Here is a 25,223-nt window from a genome sequence, read left to right as displayed (position 1 = left end):
TTGTACACTGGTTTATAACGTAATTCTTATTTATCTATTCATTGACTCGCACCTGACTTATAGACTGGAAAGCTTAATTATTTATCAGTATTGCATTTGAGTATGCACTAAGCGCAAACAAAAGTGCATTCTTTCATCAGTCCATATTCTGATGGGATGGAAGACCAGAGAGATTAGGACCAAAAGCAACACACGGTACTCTCTCCAAAGCCCAGAAGAGTTCCATCACTGTCAACTTCCTTACAGTAGCGTACTTTCAAAACTACCAACGTAAATTCTTTCAATCTATGAAAGATGAATACCACATGAAGAGCTACTAGGCAGTATGTATCTATATAATATAAAAATGAATCGCAAAATGTGTTGGTAAGCATAACTCGAGAACGGCTGAACCGATTTCGATAATTCTTTTTTTATTATATTCCTTGAAATACGAGGATGGTTTTTATGGAGAGAAAACGTAAACATGTACCACGGGTGAAGCCGGGGCGGACCGCTAGTTCCAAATAAAAATAGGAGAAACTAGAGCCTGTATTTGTAAAATACGTTATTATTTTGCTATGTCTCTTACATATACGAACCTTATTGCATCTTAGATAAGCAATTGATTCGTGTGCTAGTCTCTACTTTTCTTAGTTGGATCATAATTATAGTTCTAATATACCTACTAAACTTAGTGATTTAAAAGTTAGAAGTTATATTTTAAATGCTTCCACCAAACCTAGGTCACTAAACTTCAGTCATTAACATAGAAATATCATAGTTTTCATAGTGCGAAGTTTCCCAAAATATTATTGTTCCTTTCCTTATAAAAGCAAAACTTATTGTTTTATTACCGAACTTTAGGTATTAAATACGTACCTATTGCATAATTACTTTAATACAATTTTATTAACTTAAACTGTTTACTTAGTTCCTTGATATGTCCAATAAATAAATTAAGAACTCTACATATACTCAACTAGATTTCCACCCGCGGCTTCGCCCGCGTTTTTAAAGGAAAACCCGCATTGTTCCCGTTCCCGTGGGATTTCCGGAATAAAACCTATAAAATGTGTTAATCCAAGTTACCCTCTATATGTGTGCAAAATTTCATTGTAATCGGTTCATTAGAATTTTCGTGAAAGAGTAACAAATATACACACATCCTCAGAAACTTTCGCATTTATATTATAATATTAGTAGAGACAATTAGTAGGATGTCTCTACTAATGTAGAGACATTTTGTAGAGCTTTTTTATCTTTTATAAAATCAAGTAGTGCTTGCTTTATGTGTTAAATGCATAATGCCTGTATAGAATATCTAATAAACTTACCCTTTGAAAGTCTGAAAAGCTCTTAGTCTCAATAGCGTACCTAAGTTGCTTGGATAATTTAATAACGCCTGATTTCCTTATCCTACATCAAAGATCCTTAATATATAGCCTAGATTGGCAAGTCCATTAGAAGGTAAAATAGGTCACAAGCCAGACGTTTAGTTAAAAGTATTTAGGTCTAGATTTTACGCTGCCTAGGCACTTGCCTTCAATGAGTTTAAATTACAGCTTGAAGCGAATTTACCTTCATTAAAGTGGGAATTAGAATATGTTGCGGGAATTTTAAATTAAGCGTGAAAAAATATTCGGTTTTAATTTGTTAACGCAGTAAACATAGGTTTAATTATAAATAATAAACTGAATATGTAGAGCTATTAAATTTTATTAAAGAGAACGAGAGGAATAACTTAACAATTACTTAATAAACTATTCTACTAACAATTAATATTTATTACCTATAAAATTTCTGTAAATTTTTGTCAACCAATTTTTTAACAACACCAAATTTAAAATCGCTCTATCTTCTAAACCAATATTTTAAACAAATTTTCATTTCGCTCTATTTAAAAATTAAACCCTCAAACTCACCTTGCGTCTCTAATCACACACAAAAAAACCGTCAATCACAACACACACAACACAACACAGAACGTAAACTTAACTATTACGTACGCGGCGTACAGATACGACAAACACGTGCGTGCGGCACGACAGTACTACACTGAATGCCGTTTGCGCATGAACCTTACCTACCAAAGGACGTACGTCGCAATGCGTTAAAACATTTAAAAGTAGCCTTACGCGCACGTTGCCTTCACTTGCCGAATTAATTTGTTTTTCGCACTCGTAAACCTTAATTGATTCACACAATAATGTTTTTGAGTATGGAGAGTTTGTGTCACGTATTTTTTGGGTTTGATAAGTTTAATGGTGCTTGTAGCGCTTTTCTGAATAAGACTCTACAATTTTTGTTTGGAATACGGATTTTAATAGAGTTTTTTATGTTATTGTAAAATTAAGAATGCTATTCGTGCGGGTTTTTCTAGTGGTTAATTCATGAAAATAAAAAAATTTATTGATATTTAAAAGACACATAATGTTTATGTGTTGTTGTTTAAGTATGGAGAATGTGTCACGTATTTTTTTGCGTTTTGATAAATTTAACGGTTGGTTTGTTATTATAGAGCTATTCACTACTGACGAACTCTACGATAATTGTCGTTTAAAACGATTTGGGATGGAATGTTATAAGTAGAGTTTTTTTGTGTTATTATGTAATTAAGAATACGTTTCGCGTGATTGATCTTTTGCTGATCGTTTTATTCATGAAAAAAAATGTTTTATTACTTTTCAAACACATATTGAATATTTAAAGCCCTTTATATGTAATCTATTATAAACATGAGTTTAATAATAAATTGTGCTCTCTCCAAAGCCGCGTTAAATCTCTACACTTAATTAGATCTACCTTTTCTTTTTACTCCTATCTATACATATAATAAATCTGTAGAAGGGTCAATTCTGTACATTGAAAATATTGAAAAAATAAATAGCAGGGGGTGTTACTGGATCGATACCAAACCCAAATATGTGATTAAAAAAATTTTTGTCTGTCTGTCTGTCTGTCTGTCTGTCTGTATGTTCAGGCATCACGTGAAAACTAACGGTTCGATTTCGATGAAACTTGGTATAATTATACCTTATTATCCTGGGCGTAAAATAGGATACTTTTTATCCTGGAAAAATACGGAGAAAAAAAATTATCTTAATTTTTCAGTTTTATCCATAGACGTTGTTCTGTAGAACCGCGAACACATGTTGCGTATTATTATAAGCCTAGCCGTATTTGGGTCCAATAGATATTTATAAGATGTCATTGTCAGAGTTAGGTACTCAAAATGGAGAAATTAACCATCCACGCGAAGACCAACATCCGCGCGGACGGAGTCGCGGGCGGAAGCTAGTTAATAATATTGTTTGTGTTGAATAATTAATAATATTGTTGTTGAATAATTTCTGCAATAAGTACTTTTTATTATGAATCGTATCATTTGTATATTTTAATTACCAAGTTATTATAATACACTAATTGTTGCGCCCGGATGGACCTGGAATAAAAAAAATTACGTATTATTCAGGTGGTATAATAATTTATAAATCCATCTTTATTTTGAAAATTAATCTTCAAAGTCTCTATCTCTACCGAGGCTTATTTATTAGTTTAGGCAACCTACGCGTTTGCCCACGTTACTATAAAAATCGGTATAGTTGTTTTGGAGGTTATTTGGGACAAACAAACAAAACTTTTCCCTATATTATAAAAGCGTGCATTGATTGGAAATAGAATTGAGCTACAGCTATTCATATTCAAAGATTTAAATGCATCAACCATAAATGTATATAGGTATATGCATAAATATTCAAGGACTCTACAATACTACATTTCGACTATAGAAACTCGACATACGTACTTCAATACTGTTGTACCGTATATCGCATCACTACATAGTATAAAACAAAGTCGTTTTCTCCATCCCTATGTCCCTATGTATGCTTAAATATTTAAAGCTACGAAACGGATTTTGATGCGTTTTTTTTAATAGATAGTGATGTAAGAGAAAGTTTTTAGTATATAATTTATATATAAAACACAATTATCATTTAAAAAAATGCAGTAAAAGCTCTAACAATATAATTTTATTAACTGCTTCGTCAACTGCATACAATTAATAATGTTTTCTTAGGTGCAGATATAATATAATATAATTAATAAATTATATTCACATTTTTACCAATATATCATACTGTTCTCTCAAATTTACAGCTTTCTAAGAAGTAAGAATTTTCTAAATCATTTAAGTAGTTTTTTTTTATCGATTACAAATGTACGAAAATTAATCTTTTCTCTTTATTAGTGTAGGTAGAGATGTAGAGCGGTGTTTCATTTTTCAAGTTTTTAATAAGTCTCTCTATTTTGTAAATAACTATAATAATTTGAAGTGAAACTTCTTTAGGTACGTTGAGAGTAGAATTCCAATTTCGCGTCATGGCAATACCGTCACGTTATAGAGTTAGGCGACGATTTTGGTATCTTTAAATCATGCCAAAAACACGTGTGCTCGGCACACACGCTCTTTTTCCAATTATAAGTTTTTTTTTAAGCTATTGCATAGCTTCTATCGCGGGCCTTGAGCGCGGGGACCGAATCGAGAAATTCCGTAACGAAAAACCTCACGCTTCCCACTCCGACGCGCTCGGAGGTGTGGCTTGAAGGCATGCTATGCAATAGCTTTACCGCGGCAGTCCCCGAGTGACACACGTCTTTTTTTTATTGTTTTGAGTTCATCACTAACAAGCAAATTTTATTGCTGTATGTTATATACTTATTTATTACTAGCTTCCGCCCGCGACTCCGTCCGCGCGGATGTCGGTCTTCGCGTGCATGGTTTATTTCTCCATTTTGAGTAACTCTGACAATGATATCTTATAAATATCTATTGGACCCAAATACGGCTAGGCCTATAATAATACGCAACGTGTGTTCGTGGTTCTACAGAACGTCTATGGACGTCTATGGATAAAACTGAAAAATTAAGATTAATTTTTTTCTACGTATTTTTTCAGGATAAAAAGTATCCTATTTTACGCCCAGGATAATAAGGTATAATTATACCAAGTTTCATCGAAATCGAACCGTTAGTTTTCACGTGATGCCTGAACATACAGACAGACAGACAGACAGACAGACAGACATAAAAAATTTTAAACACATATTTGGGTTTGGTATCGATCCAGTAACACCCCCTGGTATTTATTTTTTCAATATTTTCAATGTACAGAATTGACCCTTCTACAGATTTATTATATGTATAGATTACATATAACTATGTATGGAATGAAGATGATCTTATTAAACTTACCATGTCGCAGGCCATCATTACATAAAAGATAATAAACTGCGTTGTTTACGCGATAAAGGAATAAAATATTCAATCGGGGTCGAGCATTTTGCAATAAATAATTGATAAACTCTTATGTACTTGAATTATAAAATATCTTGATTATGAAGTGTGAATCGATGCATATGTTAATTTTAATGTAATTATACTAGTTAGATAGCCCGGTAGGTGTTGTTGTTAATGATCCTTGTGTGTATTTTGAATTCTATATTGGGAAAATTTACTTATATTTGTCGTTATAATATTACAAAAATTTAGAATATATTTATATTATTTTAAATTTGTTTGTGTCAATAGATTAAGAAGTTATTACAGTCCGTTATCTCTTAAAAGTTAATAATCCAAAATATACAACATAATAATGAATATTTTTTGGTCTGTGCATTTTACGTAAGTTTTTTAATGATTTTATGGTATACTAGCTATACCGCGCGGTTTCACTCGCGTGGCTCCGCTCCTGTTGGTCTTAGCGTGATAATATATAGCTTATATTACTCGTGGATAATGTAGCTTTCGAATGATGAAAGTATTTTTAAAATCGGTCCAGTAGTTTATGAGACAATTCATTACAATCAAACAAACAAACAGACAAACAAAGTTTTCCTCTTTATAGTATTAGTGTAGACTAAAAAAATATGCATTTATTCGAATCGTTAAATTAAATAGGTGTTATCTAAAATAATATTATTATTATAAAATGCGCTATGTACTAGGATTGGTTGATTTTAAGATCACATCAAGCTTGTATATATTGAATTAATTATAGAGTAAACGATGTTCTAGGAAATGTCTTTATTAAAAGATACCCTAATAATAAACATTTGCATACTTATTGTGCTCCATTTTATTCATATATATGCATCTATTCGGGGACAATGCCAGACTTCCTTGAAAGTCTGTCTTGAGTCTAGACTCTAGACGGTAAAGTTCTTTCTCAGGGTCTAAAGCTATGGATATATAAAAAAAAGCTAGATACGTTACCCGCTCTCTATTTTGGCAAGAAAAAACTCAGCTAAGTGCCCGAGTTTCACTTAGTCACGCACCATTCAGCGTCGTGGCTGGAAGTTCTTTTTATATTTTAATCGGCAGTTGTTATTACGAAGTACATGAGTGAGACATGTATTATGTCTCGTGCGTGAGAGTGAAAGAGAGAACAACTGTATTGGTGATAATGCGTTAGTAAGTAGGTATGTATTAATTACGCTGTTCTTAGTGCAATGATGTTGGCGTATGCCGCGTCTACTAGTATAATAGGTCATTGGTCTAAAGATTGTCTGTACCAAATTTCATCAAAATCGGTCCAGTAGTTTATGCGTGAAAACCATACATACATACATACAAACCTTTCGTCTATTCTCCTTATTTCCTCTATTCTTTATTATAATATTAGTATTATTAGTGTAGAAATATAGATATTGTATTATGATGATGTTTATGTTCAGGATAATAAACATATACGTTCGCAAATGTTTTTTGCACTGTGGTAGAAATAGCGCCTGAAAATGTATAACTTACGAGGTTTAAAGACTTTGAAATAAAACCAGCAAGGAAATACAAATAATTTATTTATTAACAACTAATAATACAAAATAATAGTGTAATCTGATATAGCATAGTTCGCAATTTGTAGTAAAAAAATTTACTTGCATTTACCAGGTAAATAGGTATGTAATATGTACTCCATGACAGTTTTAAAAATATTCTGACTGCGTACTATCAAGCTGTAATTCTTTAGCATAGTAATAAAACGATCATCAGATCTACAATAAAATGCACTATTTCAAAAGATACACGCATATTCCAACAAAGTCGTAATTTAAGCTTTTACCATATACCTATAGATTCCTAAAAGCCACAATAACACGTCTTGTAGGCATAAAGGGAACAAATCAAGGCAAGACTGCCATAAGGCGACAAACATCTTTATAAGCCTTCACTCAGCTTCACGGGGCCAATTTAATTTACATAAAATAAACCTCTGGTAAAGTGACGTTCCCACACTGCTTAGGTTTACCCACTGTGTCATGGAATAATTATTTATTTATTAAGATATTGCATAGCTTCTATCGCGGGCCTTAAGCGCGGCGACTGAATGTAAAAATTCCGTAACGAAAAAACCTACGCCCCCCACTAAAACCGGCACAGCGATGCGATGCAATAGCTTTACCGCGGCAGTCCTCGAGTCCACGTATTTTTTTTAAACTTTATTGTGCAATGAAACAGGTACATAAAATAACAATTTACAATAAACAAAAACACAAAGGACGGCCTTATCACTATGCAGTGATTACGTTATTTATGACGTAGATGTTTATTTATTTTCTTGTTTTACAGAATAAGGATATACTTAGCTTAAATTGAGTTTACACATTACATTTTACAGTTAAAAGACATTTTCGATACAACGCGTTTTGCCTCATTAGAAATAATTTTAACTAAATGCCTTTGTTATCCATATTTATACATTTACCTTAGTTATACTTTACTTATTCTAGTTTTACAAAATGAAGAAATAATTAAAATTCAGCTTATACATAGAAGTGTTATAGTTAAAACACATTTTCGTTAGTCGTTAGTCGTATTTCGTAGCCTTTTCTTCAGTCAAAACTAGATGTATCTAAATGTCGTTGAAAAAACTAGTTTTAACTACGAAAAACACGATTTAACAGAAAAGGGCTTTTAACAGTAACTTAAATAATAAGAAGGTAAAAAGTAAAAATAAAATGAAACCAGAAAAAAAATAGTGTTAATAGTTGTGGAAAAAGTGTCGTTTGACAAAAATCTTCAAGTGCTGACAGTTTAAGCCTTCCTAATGTTAATAGGAAGTTCGCAGAACCTCAAAAATAGTGCGAAGGAAGAATTTTCGCTCGTGTTACCGTGTTTTTCGAAGAATCTGGAATCATAAGATAATGTTATTAAGAATTATTAGGTTATTTTAATAGTCTAAAAAGCTAGAAAGAAAATCACAGTCATATAATCTCACATATAACAGTCATCTCTATAACACAAAAATCTTATTTTACATATCATAGAGTATCACTTCCCTGAAAATTATATGGCAATAATGTATCTGTAAATATATAGATAATAATATGTAAATATATCGATGTATGTCTATGTGTATGTATGTTTGTTACTCTTTCACGTAAATACTATTGAACCGATCACAATGAAATTTAGCACACATGTAGAGAGTAACTTGGATTAACAAAAAGGATAGGTTTTATCCCGGAAATCCCACAAGAACGGGAAACATGCGGGTTTTTTCTTAAAACGCGGTCGAAGCCGCGGGCGGAAAGCTAGTATTATATATTTCAATGAGCACTACAGAATATAATAAATATACCTAGTTAAAATTGTATTATTACCTCTTAATGGAATTAGATTTTAGTTCAGAAGAAATTTAATCTACTCTCTCTAGTTACCTATTCAAGCATTTTTAATTTAATTAATTTTACGAAATATTAAACAAAAACTGACTTAACAAATATTTTAGATATTTATCAAAGAGAAACGTGGCTTTATGAAAATTGATATCAAATTAGAATCTTGACATTATCATCTGTAACTTTTTTATTTATTACATTTTTAATATTACGCCTTCGTTTCACATATTTCTAATATCAGACATAGAACTTTATAATCTATATTCTATACTAATATAATAAAGCTGAAGAGTTTGTTTGTTTGTTTGAATGCGCTAATCTCGGGAACTACTAGTCCGATTTGAAAAATTCTTTCGGTTTTAAATAGCTCATTTATCGTGTCAGAAGTGAAACTTCTTTGGCAAGATTCAAAGATACCAAAATCGTCGCCTTACTCCTTGACGTTACGGTATTGCACACGACCTTGAAATTTTACTCCCAACGCACCTAATGAAGTTTCACCCCAAAAATGTTACCTACAACATTTCGAACGCGCAGTGTGTAAACATTTAAATGTGTATTATGACTATATTTTACCGCCTCGTCTTTTACGCTGACAGACTGACAGACATGTCGTTATTTCAAATTATTGGTGCATAGGTTAATGGGTGAAACAGTTGAATAGACGTTCGGAAACGTTTAACTGGTTTTTGAACGGATTTCAATCGGTTTGTTAGTAATTTCTTTAACTTATATTAATTGTAAGTACGGTTACGTCCCGCGTGTTCTTGTTTTCGATTAGATTTAGAATATATTTGTCAATGTATAATGCTGCCAATGTAGTTCTAGACCTGGTATCTGGCCACATTATATCTAAATGAAGCATATTATGCAACACCAATAAATAATATGTATAAGCACTTTTGAAACGTCATATTTTTAACATTTACCACCGATTCGGGAAGCAGTATATCTATGGTAAAGAACCGGCAAGAAACTCCATAGTTGCTCTTTTTAATAATGTCACTTGTCAGTATTACAATTTAATTACAAAATATGTAACTGTATATTATCATTATTGTATGGGCAAATTTTATCATAATTACAACTGACTACCTAACTAATAGTACCTACCTACTATGATACGAGTATTCCTATTATTCATACACATATTCGTTACAGTATTTAAAACAGTAAAAAAAATTATATGGCCTCAAAAATAATGTTCCCTCTATCCATACTAATATTATAAATGCGAAAGTAACTCTGTCTGTTTGCTGTTACTCAATCAAGCCTAAACTACTGAACCAATTTGCATGAAATTTGGTATGGAGATATTTTGATACCAGAGAAAGGACATAGGCTACCTTTTATTGCGAAATATGTACCACGAGCGAAGCCGGGGCGAACCACTCGTCAGATAATAAAAATGAGGTTAATAACTTGTAACCAAAAGGCGAATCGTTTTAAATTATAAATGTAACCTACATACATGTCTATTTCCTTCCTTTCATTCCTAATTTACCATTCATCTATCATTCGCTTCTCATTAAGGAATCCATAAATAAATCATCCAATTAAAGATTTCGATCCAAATTGCTAATATACAGAAACTGGAGTATTTCCGGATTGTTATAATTAATATAAATAACTATAAATCTCTTTGAATTAATAATTTTGTTCACAATTTTGATGCTTAAGTTTAACTGACTGAAGCCAAAGGTCGTGGGGTCGATTCCCACCCGGGGCAAATATTTGTGTGATGAACATAAATGTTTGCTCTGTGTCTGTGTGTTAATTATCTTTATAAGTATTTATTTAAAATTATATATGTATGTTTATCAGCCATCTGGTTTCCATAACACAAGCGAAAGCTTAGTATGTAATCAGATAATGCCGTGTGTGAAAATTGTCGTGAAATATTTATTATTTATTTATTTATTAACTCTATCAAGATATGTCGTAAGGATTTTGAATAAAAATAATAAACAGACAGTCCTCATTTTAATCAAGAGTTGAACGAGATTAATTTAATTCAAAATAAGGACACCCTGTATAATCATTATAATAGTATCGTATCATTGGGTACAACTGCAGAACAATTTAATACGGTAATCGATACCATGTCCTTTAACTGCCTATAAACTTTTACAGCTTTTATGAAAGCTATCTGTGTTATATACAGGTTGTTCAAATTCTTATTTGAAAGTAGAATTATTCAACAATTTTGATAACATTAATTTAATTTAAGGTATCTAATCCAAAACGTAGTAAAAAGGATTTCTGTTATAATAAAATAACCAACGATGGTTACAAAGAATAAGCATTTTATTTTGTACTAGCATTTATTTATCCATTTTTAGCCAAAATTTGAATTTTCAATAATCATTAAAATTATAAAAACCACATAATATTTAAAAATACGATTGCAGTAGTCTACTATTTCATTAATTATTTTGAATCAACGTTGCATTAATTATTAAATAATCACCCTGTATAGGGCCAAGAGGACACAGTGACCATAAAATAGTCCAGTAATGAAATTGGATCGGTCAGGTTTTTCATCTTACCATCTCTCTGTCGGCCCGATGATGGTGTGGTTTAATTTATAAGCACCAGCGATTATTATACAAAAAACATTTAATATTTTACTCGGTCTATAATTAAAACCATATCGTTAAAGAATATTTTTTAAATATTCCTGTGATTTTTAACTGACTTGTTAAAGAAGAAGGTACGTTTTTTGCTGTTTCCACCGATTTTTCCGTCAACTGTTGAGCGATTACGAATTAATAAATGTTATGGATACTCAACATAAGAAACGAAAACAAAAACTAAGCACAGCAAAATAGTGCTTTTGAAATATAAAGCAAAAAAGTGCTTAACGTTAACATTTTGAAAAATGTATAATTTTGGCATTATGCATCGATTTGGTATTATCTCTCTATTACATTCCCCAAAAAACATTTTATTCCCATTAATATACCTACCTTCAAACCCCTCATAAAATAAACCGCTTTAACCTACAATTTGCACCACACCCCAAAAGTGGCCCTAGCGGCCGGCGCTAGGGTACTTTACTTAAAATTTAACTCAATTTTAACATAAATATTTACATATTGATGCGTTTTATGGCCATGCGTCGCTGAGATTTGAGAAACGGGATCACGAATCAAGTTCATTGAATTTATTTTTTTATAAACGAAACCCATTAGATAGACGTGAATGACATTTTTTGTTGTGTAGAATAACTTTGATATAGGAAGTTGAAAATTTATTGAAGTTTTTTTTTTTACTATGACTGTGGTATTGAACTTAACTTGCATACAAATGAAAATATAACTATAATTTAAAATACATATTAACAAATAATAATTGATAATAACATTACATATCTGGATAATAATAAAACAATCGAATAAAAATAAGTACCTACCTAGGTGTATGTAACCTATGCATTTAATTGTGACACAAAATATGCATTTTTTAAATAAATAAAAAATCATCTCCAACTTAATAATAGAGAAAATTTTGTAGAATAATATGGTTTCACAAACACCTGGTTTTTGAAAATCAACATCTTTATAGAGTCATGGTATTGTTTCTTATCTTTACCTACAATACAAAGTTACACTCATATCACTAAATAACGAAGCAGTTGACACGTCCTTGTATTAAAAATGGAAACCGCAGAATTCAAAAGTACAATCGAGGATTGAGGTCTAAGCGCACTTGAGGATCATCCGCTTGATATTTCGATAAAGGACCTTTGCGCACTGTTTGTGAAATTTTATTTATTTTTGTATAAGTTATAACTAGAAAAAAGTATATCTTGGTAAATGTTTTATTAAGGTAATTGATCATAATTTTATGTATCATCAGGGAATCGTGCAACATTTCTACTAGTATTAATCTGAACTAATGGTATAATGGAAAGGGTTGATTTGTTTCTAACTCTAACTCAAATACCATTCAACCGAATTAAAAATATGGGTATTTACTATTTATACAGTATCTAAGAATATAGTTTTGTATTAAATATTTTCCCATGTTACATTATTCTCCCATATTTAAAATACAGTAATGATCTGTCAATATCACGATTTTTACAATGTTCAAAAATATCGAAAGGATCACCACAGTGCGCACAGGTCCTACGGTTTTTTGAGAGGCCACTTGACACGGCATTTGTGATTGTCTCTTACTGCGAAACTCGGATAGTAAGATTATTCGGATACGGATTGTAGCCGTGCTGTTTCATAACCTTGTATAGTATATATTTGTGATTTTAGGAAATACAGTCGTGTAGTTTTACTTTAATAAAGAAAATATGGTGATCTTTGTATATATTTTTTGGCAAACACTACTAATCTTTGGCTTTACGATCGATATAGGTATTATAATAAAGTGTTTTCTGTGTTTAGCAGAAATCATCATGAAATTTACATTTCTTCATATTGTAAAGTTTTACTTGTAGTGGCCACCTTTTATTGTTTGTGTACGTATGTTCATTATACAGCACATTTTTATAACAAACTAAGCTAGTTGCTTCACTCGTATCTTCTGTGGAGATAAGTATCCTTATTTTAAACGAATCGGATTATATTTTTAATCTATTCATTTACGATTCTAATATGTTTTTCGTTACGACGTTAAAAACAACCATACCCTTATACACCGAAATGCAAGTACTGTTTGCAAAAAAAATCTTACAAAAAGGATAGTAAAAAACGCTTAAACAATATCCAAATGTCAATTAATGAAGAACCGAGTTAGGGAAACGTAATCAAACTGTCCTAAAACTCATCTAGATTAATAAAAGCAAGCCTGACGTAAACTTGTTAACTTGTCTAATTACTGAAAAGGAGGGTTCCAAGTATTGATGTATCGATTTAGCCCTTAAAGACGTTTAAGATTAGAATAAAGTTATTTATAAATTCGTGGATATTTCTCAGATACAATTAAATCTTTTCCGCTTTTTTAGGTAAAGTATTTTATCACATAAATTGTTGCGAGAATATGATGATGATAATGAAATAGTTAATGAAATAGTAAAACCTACGATGATGAATATTGACTTATGACTTTATAGGACATAAATTCTCTATGCATTTTTATTCATCATTATATAATTTCATCGTCATCATTACCAGCCTTTGTTTGTCCAGTGCTGGACGAAGGCCTCTTCCAATGCACGCCACTGAGCCCGATCGACGGCCCTCTGCCGCCAATTGTGGCCAGCAACCCTGCGGACGTCGTCACTCATATATATGCATTTTTTTATGTATGCTGTCATATCTGTATGGACCATACAATATACAGACGGGTGAACAGAATACCACTGTTCGTCTGCTATATTATAAATGATAATCTTATTGCGTCTATGTAGATTTGGATTTATTTTCTTTCCATTGTTTAAGTAGTGGTGTTATGTGTACATTAATGTGTACAGGAAATTTAATCTTCACGTAAATGAACGTCTAATTCGAATTACAATATAAACACAACAAAAATGTTTAGCCATTTTTATGATAATCATAATTATTATTATTAAAACATAATCCGATTACTCAACAAATTTAAAATACATCCTCCGTACAAGATAATAATACGCTGCAAAGGCTTCCCATCACGATTCCCATATAAGATATTTTGACACTCTATAAAGGAGGTTCTAATGAAAAGGGATAATATAAAGGATATAACAGAATATGAATATTTAATCAGCAAGTACTTTCTATTGTGGAGTGACGCGAACGCCGCGACCGCGTAATCCGTGCCACGTTTCATTCTTTAGCTTTTTACGTACAAAATTAATTCCCTCTTCAGTGTACGGTCAGCATAAAAATGTAATAAGTAATTAAATTAGCAATAATTAGTTTGATTGTATTAGAGTCATAGTTCATCAGGAGTCAGTGCTTGCTAATAATCTCTGGAAATCGGTGATAATAAAATGTAGCTTTATTTGATAATAATATTTTAGTTAAAGTTCTATTGAAAAGTAACAGTACAAATTGTGAAGGTAAATGACCTCAATCTTAGATAAATAATACAGTACCGACTTGAAAATGTTTATATATATTTGAACTCGAACAAATTCACTGTATGCGATTACTGATTACAAATTAGGATTGACACCATATTGACACCTATCAATAGATTATAATACGCCTTTATAATTATATAATAGAAATAGTAATAAAAACCTTTCTACTGCGATTTTTTAATTACAAAATATACCTTAGGTATACAGTACTAAACTCAGCTTTTTAACAAATTATTATTTTTTTATGTAAGTAATCAATGATCTAAAAATAAAATTACTTACCATTTTTGCTGACCGTACATTGTGTAGGATTAAAGCGGATAGCTTTAATTGTTCGGAACACTGACAGGAGCAGGCTTAGCCGAAAAAAAGTACTATGATCGTCTCTATAGAAGAACGGGGAAGGAAATTGTTATATTTTATTTTATATTTTCATAATAACAGCTTAGCAGATAAATTAGTATTAAAATATGTTCATTTTAAATGTATTAGCTGCACAATCACTACATAGTACCTAAAAAACAAAGTCGCTTTCTCTGTCCCTATGTCCCTTTGTATGCTTAAATCTTTTAAACTACACAACGGATTTTGATGCGGTTTTTTTTAATAGATAAAGTGATTCAAGAGGAAGGTTTTAGTATATAATTTATTAGGTTAAAGACAAAGCGGGCGAAGCCGCGGGTAGTAAGCTAGTTGAATATAAATCGCATCTTTAAGCTGTACTGTTTTAGTCTTTAAGTGCAATTAATAAAATTGAATACAACAAATAACTATGTTTTGTAATCTAAATAACTAAAACATAATATAAAGGTTCTTAATTAAATTACAAAATAACTCACAGTTATTTATGTCTATTACAATATACACAGTAGAACAACAGTAGTCACTAATTGCTTTGAATGTTAATTAAATTAAAATTTTATAAATAGTATCAATTCATAAAATAGAATTAATTATCCCATAAATAATATTATGCAAGTTATCACGATGATACAAAACCTATTTAAAAGTATACATTATACATAATAATACCACTTTGTTATAAAATATTATTGAAAATAGTCTTATTAAAGAGCCAAACCTTGATCAACCCGTAATTTCCTTATTAATTTTTAATAAAGAATCAATTTAACCGAAAATTTCACGATAAATGACCGTTATTATCTTAATTTAACCTTACCTTCGAAATCACATTATCTTATAATATTGAAATCGGCTAAGGTAATCGGTTAAAAATCGTTGGAGAAAATTTTCTTCGACATTAGATCTTATTCATTTTAACAAAGAATTTAATTTGGATTGTAGAGCTGCGTTGGATAATACAAAAACGTAAATAATTTCTTAGATAATAAGTAATAATTAAAGGAAAGTTATCTGATTCCTGTTCTATTTCATTGAAATACATTAAAGAAAAAAACTGCAAGAAATTTTAATTCTAACATAAAAATAAAAATAAAAAACACTTTATTGCACACAAAAAACAAAACAAAATCAAACAAAAATAATACACAAACAATGAAGCGGTACAAATAGGCGTACAACGTAACATTTTTTTCTATTTTATACCATAGACCATAGATAAAAAAGCAATATTGTCAGTCTTTTTGGAAGTTCATAGCTCGATAATATTATGTCTATGATATTATGTCTTTCGTCAATCCAAAACTGAACTTTATAAACTAACAATTTATAAGTATATCGACACTATAAATATCATAATCCAATGTGTACACACAAGCATGATATTTCCCATACTCGAGCGTATTGAGGCCAAATATTTACAATAAGGAGATAATCGGATTATTTCATCATATTTAAAATTTTAAGCTCATTACCTTCAAAATAAATTTTATGGGTTATTTAACATTTTGTGACTGATTTAGTTTTTATGTGGGTGTATCTGTTTTGATCCATATTCGAACCGCTTGAATATATTGACATGTCAACTGGAATAGACGTTCAAAGAACATTTTCATTGTGCTGACGTATTTATTTTTGAGTCGATTCCATTACAAATGAATGACTACGATTTTATAGACTGAGTACCTGCAATGTAAAATAATTATGATTGAGAAACCATTGTATTTTTTTTTTTTGTTGAAAACATATTAGCTCTGGTCATACAAAAATGCTTTATTTTTAAATAATGTACTCATATTATGTACCCGGCTACTCGTGGGTTCATCGGCTTTTACAATTTACAGGCAAAAACACGGATAAAGCTCGTTATTTATCCATAGGTACAATAATACTTTCTTGTCTATTTTTTCGAATCATATTGGTATAAATTATTAAATATTTATTCTCTATCTGTAGTTACATATTATTTCTCTATTGTACGATGCGCATTGACACAGAAAAACTAATACTTTTGTACAGGCGTTCTTTTCTATTAAAGGTAGAGACTTGGGTAGAGATGGCTTTTAAGTTTTAACCATAAGGCGACTATTTTTACACTATTTTTAAATAAATTTATGAATATATCTGCTTTTTATTTGATTTTCTTTTGTGTACAGCCAATAATAAAAAAAATCATAAATTTCTTTATTTCTGCCTCAACTCTGATTAGTGGTGAAAAGTATTTGATTTAATTATTCATTTAGAGGTTTAGATCAGCAAATCTGTTCAGAAAAATCTACAACATCAGAGACCATCCGTCTCCAAAAGCTAATGCAATATCTACAAACAGACCAACACAACCAAATAAGTCTATTATTATTCAAAAATAAAACAAAGTTCCAAACAGCAAACACATTTCTAAATAAATAATGCTATAATTAATCGCGGCCGAAAATACAGATTAATCGATACAAAATGTCGTTACCGAAATAGTGTTGTTAAAAATAAGAGCTCTATTCCGCATCTGCACTACCTGTCTTACGTGAGAACTGTCACCTGACGCGACCTATATTTTATTTATGAGTTCAGATCCAACCCTGGGTGTAGGGATGTGCAGTGTGTCGATAAATTTTAAATTGTCGTGGACAAGAGGCTTTTATTAAACTTCAACATAAATTGATTTTAGACCAGCTACAGCGTGGTATATTTGTAAAAAAAATAACTTGATGAATTAAACTTTAACTATCTTTATAATTAGTTTAAATCGACTGTTTTAACGTTAAAATGTAACAAACATGCATCCATTCTCATATATAGATACTGTTTAAAAAAAGTTCATGAAAAGTTCTAACGATTTCATTTTAAATATCATAAAATTTTTAACATATCGAAAGATACAATATCCATAAAAATATGATCAATATTCTGAACATTCAACCTAGGTAGCAATTTAACTCGCCATATTAACTTTGCTAAACAAACTTAAACTTAAAACGAATTAAAATTTTAATCGTTTTATCGATAAGTTTACCACATCACTAGCAAACACCTCTTAATGCTGAAGCGGGAACAACATAACTCCGCCTCTGCCATTATTATATATGCATCACTAGATCTCAAGACGGACTGAATCTGATAACTGAAGAAATATTCACAATAAAACTATTTGCACTATTGTGAATTGTCTGTTTCATTTGTTTTTGCTTTTATTCATGTGTATTTTGAATTAGGCTTTATTCACATAAGTGTCGAGAGTATTAACTACTGAATATATCATAGTAGGTAACTGTTTCTTTTATATATATATATATATTTTGTGTACCACAAATGTAATATTTGTCTTATTTCGCAATATCACCAATTTGACTGTAACAGGGAAAAATTATACAAAAAATATGCAAAAATCTTTATTGTTACTTAAACATTCCAAAGATAATAAGTACAATGTTGGTGAAAAGAGTTTGTATAAACAAATGTGTATGTCAAATACCTATGTGTCATCTTATAATTTCTCTCTTCCGTCTTTACCCTTCGTACTACGCGCATCGTCTAATAAAGAATCTTAAGTTTATTTAACAATCTTTGCTTTTTCCTGCCCAAAACCCATCAGGTTATGGGCCCAGCACGCTTCCACTGCACAAAATATGATGGCTTAATATAGCATTAATTGAAAAAATTGTCAAGCAATTTAGCTGCGATTCCACCAGTCTTTCTAGTACATAGTTATTCGCGAAGGTAACTACTTCTAGCCCACATGATCCTTTGCTTGCTCTGACTTTAAAAACAAGCAAAGCCGAAGGCATTAATAACCTATTTAACTAGTTTTTCGCCCACGATATTAATACTAGAAGAATTGTGTTACAATGAGCAAACTAAGACCTCTTATTTATAGAAAGGTCACTGTGACTGGCTATCTGGAGCATAGTACGTCCTTGGAATTAATTTATCCAATCAATATTGTAATATAAACTATGTAAACAGAATCTTGTTTTGAAACGGTACACCCGTAAGGAAAATAAGATATATAGATTATATACCCGATGCCTGTTTCAATAAGTTTGGTAGTTAGTTTGCAAAATTTCTTCATTATTAAAGTAGTCAAGTTTAAGGAGTATACATTAAAAAGTATGCAATAAAAGATTGGGAGCATAACAATTTTATAAACTGCACGATAATCGGCTTAGTAGTTGTTTCAATATGGAGGTTTTCAAGAGAAGAATGAACTAGTACGTTCTATGGAAGCGCCATCTTAGGCCGGTTTCAGAGCTTCACCGACCATCAGTGCGTACGTCAGTCGTGCTTGTCATATGTATGGAAATTCATAAAACCGTTCATAGCTAAACCGACCATACGCACGCGTATTTCGTTCATATGACAAGCGCAACTGACGTACGCACTGATGGTCGGTGAAGCTCTGCAACCGGCCTTAACTAACACCTTAGCAACAGCAATCGAGACCGTTATCAAGAGCCTATATACTTTACAAAAAAAAATGAAAAATGGTGACAGCTTAAATAAGTGAAGTATGGATTAACACACCCGTAACTTTTATTTTATTTTTAAAATAAACCACATACTTGATGTAAGAGCTAGAATATTAAAGGAACCTTTGTATGTGACAGAAAAAGGCTTGAAGGATTACGGCGTGTATTTTTATCGATGGAGTCTTAGTTCTAGTCTTACTTTAAATAATCAAAGCATTCACTATATCCATCTATTTAATCTTTTAAGTTATAAATAAATATTTTCTCGAAATTTTTCACACACGGCACGATCTGATCCCATACCATAGATAGTAATATAATACTATACAGCCTTTTGGCGAGTGTTATGGAAACCAAATTACTGATAAACATACATAAATTTTAAATAAATACGTATATATATATATAACTAGCTGCTCCGCGCGGTTTCACCCCCTTGGCTCCACTCCTGTTGGTCGTAGTGTGATGATATAATATAGCCTATAGCCTTCCTCGATCAATGAGCTATCTAACACTGAAAGAATTTTTCAAATCGGACCAGTAGTTCCCGAGATTAGCGCGTTAAAACAAACAAACAAACTCTTCAGCTTTATAATATTAGTATAGATTAACACCCAGACACAGAAACGACGATGTTCATCACACAAATATTTGCTCTGGGTTGGAATCGAACCCACGACCTATGGCTTCGAAGGCAGGGTCGTTACCAACTAAGTCAACCGGTCAGTTCAATAAAGTATGACATAAATCACTATAACACTAATCAAAAATAACAAGTCTTCCGAAAATGATCATACCATTAACATAGCATCAATGTATCGATTTTTCTCGAATGTTAAAATAGGCCCGGATGAATGACCGACGCTGTGCAGGTAATGAATTATAAAGAGACTCTGTGCTGGTGTAATTAAGAGGCCATGTAGGAAGGGAATACGAAACCAACTGAATTAAATATGCCTGCGAATGAGACAAGCCTTGTTTTGTTACACGCATGCGTAATTTTGGCTTTTTAATCTTCATTTGAATTTACATGACTGTATAAAAGGTTTGTTTTATTTTCAGGCTGCTAATGTTTTTCTGTTATTGCAATAAAACGGGACCCAATTACGTAGTCTTCGCTATTTGTGCGTCTTTTCGTCCGTTTATAACTAGGCGATATCTTGTAAACCATGATAGTTAGACCAATTTATAGAGATTTTTTTGTAACGCTTAAACAAAAAATGATAAAGCATAAACTCAAACTCAAACTAAAACATTTATTTATTCAATTAGACTTCTTGTAGAAGCACTTTTGAAACGTCAAACATTACATATTTTTTACATTTACCACCGATTCGGAAAGCAGTATCTACGGAGAAGAACCGGCTAGAAACTCCATAGTTGCTCTTTTAAGTCATGTCAGTTTTACAATTCGATTTTACATAGGTAGATATTAATCAATGATGAGATGGGTGACCATTTTTGGTGGTTACTCTTTTGCTAATTTGTACGGATCTCCTAGTGTCGTGAGTCCAACTCGCACTGGACCGAAATATTTTACATTATTTCAACTGTCAAATATAAACCTGTTTATACTCCAAATACATCTCACATCCAAATCCGATCTTACCGACCGAAACTTAATCCAGTCTTAACTGTAACTTAGCATTTGTGTACAAACCCGCACTTGGCCTGTGTGATGGATTGAGAAAACCCTCATAATCTAAGTGACCCTGTTGTTATATAATAGCTGATGATGATGATGATGCAATAAACTAAAGTATTTAATACCATAAAAAGATAAATAACTGATCGCGGAATAGAGCTTATAAACAACAAGTCACAAATTCCCTTCTTTAATTCTAATTTATCATTTTATTTTATAAAAACTTCCAAATGTCTAACAAAAATTTTATTAGGTTTCTCTGAAAACGAAGAATATGAAGAATAAGGTATAGGTTCACGATTGATCGTAGTTATTGATATACTGACCCACAATATAGAGCAATAATTATTATAGGTATGTTGTCCTTCGAGTGTAAGTGATATCTTAATAGGTACTGTTTTCATTTAGATTCACATTATTGTTGCTATTAATATATCATATTATATTATATCAATTTATCATTTGTAGAACCTACATTTGAATTATAATGACTAAGAAAAATATTTGTTTGTTTCTATGTTTAATACGATTTTACCCAAAAACTTGTTGATCTATTTCACAACACATAATCTTTAAGAATTAACCCTTAATTACAGCATAATTTCACAACAAATACTATTTTCATCCCAATAACCCATTGTGCCCCAAGCGGCCCGATCGGTCCCAGACGAAAGATTCTCTATTGTGTCTCTATTGTGGTTCCGGGGCCTGAGTTATTAAGGAAGTCTCCACTTCACTGCTATTTTATGAAACTTAAAATTGTCAAGCGCATTTATAAAGGTGCTTTTCACCATCCGATATTATATCGTGTCGTATCGTGTTATGCAGATCAATGACCTTCATCTACAACATAGTACAACAACAAATACTTACCCGTTTTAATTAGCTCTACATTTCAATAGTTTCGTGTTGGCATATAGAAATCGCTGCCTTTTGTTTTATAGACTTAAGTTAATTGGTAGTGTTTTTTTTTAATTTTATTCTAATGATAAAAGATACCTATTTATTTTCTTACTTACATAGAACATTAACTACCTGAATATATTGCCATCTACTTAATGTCGTGATAAAATACTTATTATTAACGTTTGCAATAAATTGTCTTTGAAACCTAACACAATTATGTAAACAAATATCGTATCGTACACAATAAAATGATCAAAGATGGAACAATTCACTACTCCAATGATATTGTGATTTTACAAAAGAGGGTTGAACAATAGCATTGATATTTCTAGATCCACTTAGAAATATTGAAATATTGATGGAATTTGTAAGATGGAAATTCTCGCTCATTAAACCGTTTTCCATTATTGCTTTAAGTCGAGATTGAGTTAAAAATATGAACGCAAATGTACGTTAAGGATTTACGTATTGCAGATTACCACAGATTATATAAATAAAGAATTTAATTATGCTCTTAGAAGCCTTTCTACGAACATTTATTTTGAAATTGTTGTAAATTATGCCGATTCATAATAATTACATTTTACTTATGGTTGTCTTATCACGCTAAATCTGCGATAATATTTATAAACAAGATGTTGTTTTATGAATGTTTTGAATGTCTTTGGTTAGTATAATATGTTAAGGAATTCAAAAATAAAATGCAATACATAAAAAAATTACATTTATTGATCATACATACATTACACATTTCTTACATGTAAAATTATTACATACATCAGACGCAAAGGCTGCGTATCTGACATTGCTGTTCAACATTTGATAGCATATGCTGTGTATAAGACACCATCCATACTCCATACTAATATTATAAATGCGAAAGTAACTCTGTCTGTCTGTTACTCAATCACGCCTAAACTACTGAACCAATTTGCATGAAATTTGGTATAGAGATATATTGATACCCGAGAAAGGACATAGGCTATCTTTTATTGCGAAATATGTACCACGGGCGAAGCCGGGGTGGACCACTAGTTTACAATAACTATAACAATTAAATACTAATTTAACAGATTTAAAAGGCACTACATAAATAAATGTTCGATACCTTGTGATTTAAAATGAATAAAACTACACACGAATATCATGTAACATCTTTATTCCCAAACAATAAAACTACGAACCATACTTCCATAGTTAACATCACTTAGCAAAAAGCCAAGTCACCCGAACTCCAACTTACGTAATTAATCATTCAGCAGCTACTGACGTTACATCAAAACGTCGCACGTGATAAGTTGCTTCGTGCAAACCGAGCCTTATTCGATGGCAGAGACTACAGATTACATCGATGCCAGAGACTATAGATCTGAAAATAGACACGTATGAAGTGAATATTTTTATGATTATAGATTACTGATTATAGTATATATAATTATAAGTCTGTTTAAAAAACTAAATTTGTGATGCCATAAATTTGTTATTTTAAGTTTGATTTTAAGAGAAACGGGATATGAAAATGTATAAAAGGGATAAGTTGCTTGAAAACCGAGCTTTATTTAATGCCACAGACTATAGATTACATATATTATGATGTCAGAGTCTATAGATTATTGTATTATAGTAGCGAATGAATAGGGGTGAATTTTTCGATGCCACAGACATAGATAGATAGATTACATATTCGATGTCAGAGACTATTACTGAATACAATGGTATCATGTGGCATACGAGTATATAGAGATAATCATATACTAATTGACCCGACATACGGAACCACGACTTCACACGAAATCTAAACATTTTTCGTGCAATTTTCTTAATGTTTCACTCCGCAAGCACAAGAAAATCATTTAAAAAAACCTGATTGAAATTGGTGCAGTTCTTATCTTGACGTAACTAAAAGAAACGAGGATTCATTTGTGACGTTCTCAACAACAAAGACTGTGAAAGAAGGAGGGTGTTTTTTTCGATTGTATTTATCGTATTTATGTATGTAAATTTCTTTATACGCTCTACAACCGAAACCCCTTTACAAATTTTAACTTATTATGTGTCGTTGTATTTTGTAATCATCAGAATTGTGGTAGTGACATAGGCTACCTAAATTAGCAGTTGTTTTCATAACAATGATTCTTATTAAATGAATAGCGTTAAAAAAATATAATTAATTACAAAGTGGGCATTATGAAAACAAAACGTGAGTGTCAACATTAGAACAGGCAATTTATTTTGAATCACGCGAACGAAATGCCGGCGCCCTCGCAATCTTTAGTGTGAAAGCAGAATCTGATCTAAGGAAGCCGCGAGTTCTTGCATTAATTTGCACAGAGTAAACGTACAACAGAGGTTGAAACAGATTTATTGTGATTTTTATTATTTTTTGTTAGAGAATTGGATGACATGCGATCGAATGTAATATTTGGTTACATTATTTTATTTTATGTCGAATTTATTTTCAAAGTATTGATACATTCAGTAAAGTAAATAAATAGTCTTGATCGTATTTCCGTGCTTAGAGCACGGAATTTACGATTAAGACTATAATACGCTCATATATAAGCTTATATATAAGCGATAATAATTGTGTTACCATTAATTCATTTGCAATCACTTATAACATAATATAATTTTGGCATAACAAATGAAATATATATATTAATCGAATAGATACCCCAATATAACTATACACAATTCCCAAACATACCAGAACTTTCAAAACACGCTGTAATTGGTGAATATTCCTTTAGATACAATTATTTTAACGAGGATTCTCCCAATTAATGCGACGCCTTTCATACATCCGATATTCCAATGGAAATTCCCATTCATTTATATTTCAAGAGGTGCACGCTCATATGGATTTGTCTATTCAATTGTCGATTCTATTGTCGACCCTTTGTTGTTGTGGTTAAACTTTTTCATTTGTTCGTGTTCGTACATTGTTGCAACTTGAATATACAGTCTATCTATACCATTTAAATTTGCTTTCTATACAGATACTAGTTTAACGCCTGCGGCTTCGCCCGCTTTGTCTAAAACCTAATAAATTATATACTAAAACCTTCCTCTTGAATCACTCTATCTATTAAAAAAACTGCATCAAATTCCGTTGCGTAGTTTTAAAGATTTAAGCATACAAAGGGACATAGGGAAATAGGGA

The sequence above is a fragment of the Colias croceus genome, chromosome 25 (assembly GCF_905220415.1).
Source record: "Colias croceus chromosome 25, ilColCroc2.1".
Classification (NCBI taxonomy): domain Eukaryota; kingdom Metazoa; phylum Arthropoda; class Insecta; order Lepidoptera; family Pieridae; genus Colias; species Colias croceus.
This window is presented reverse-complemented; position numbering follows the sequence as displayed.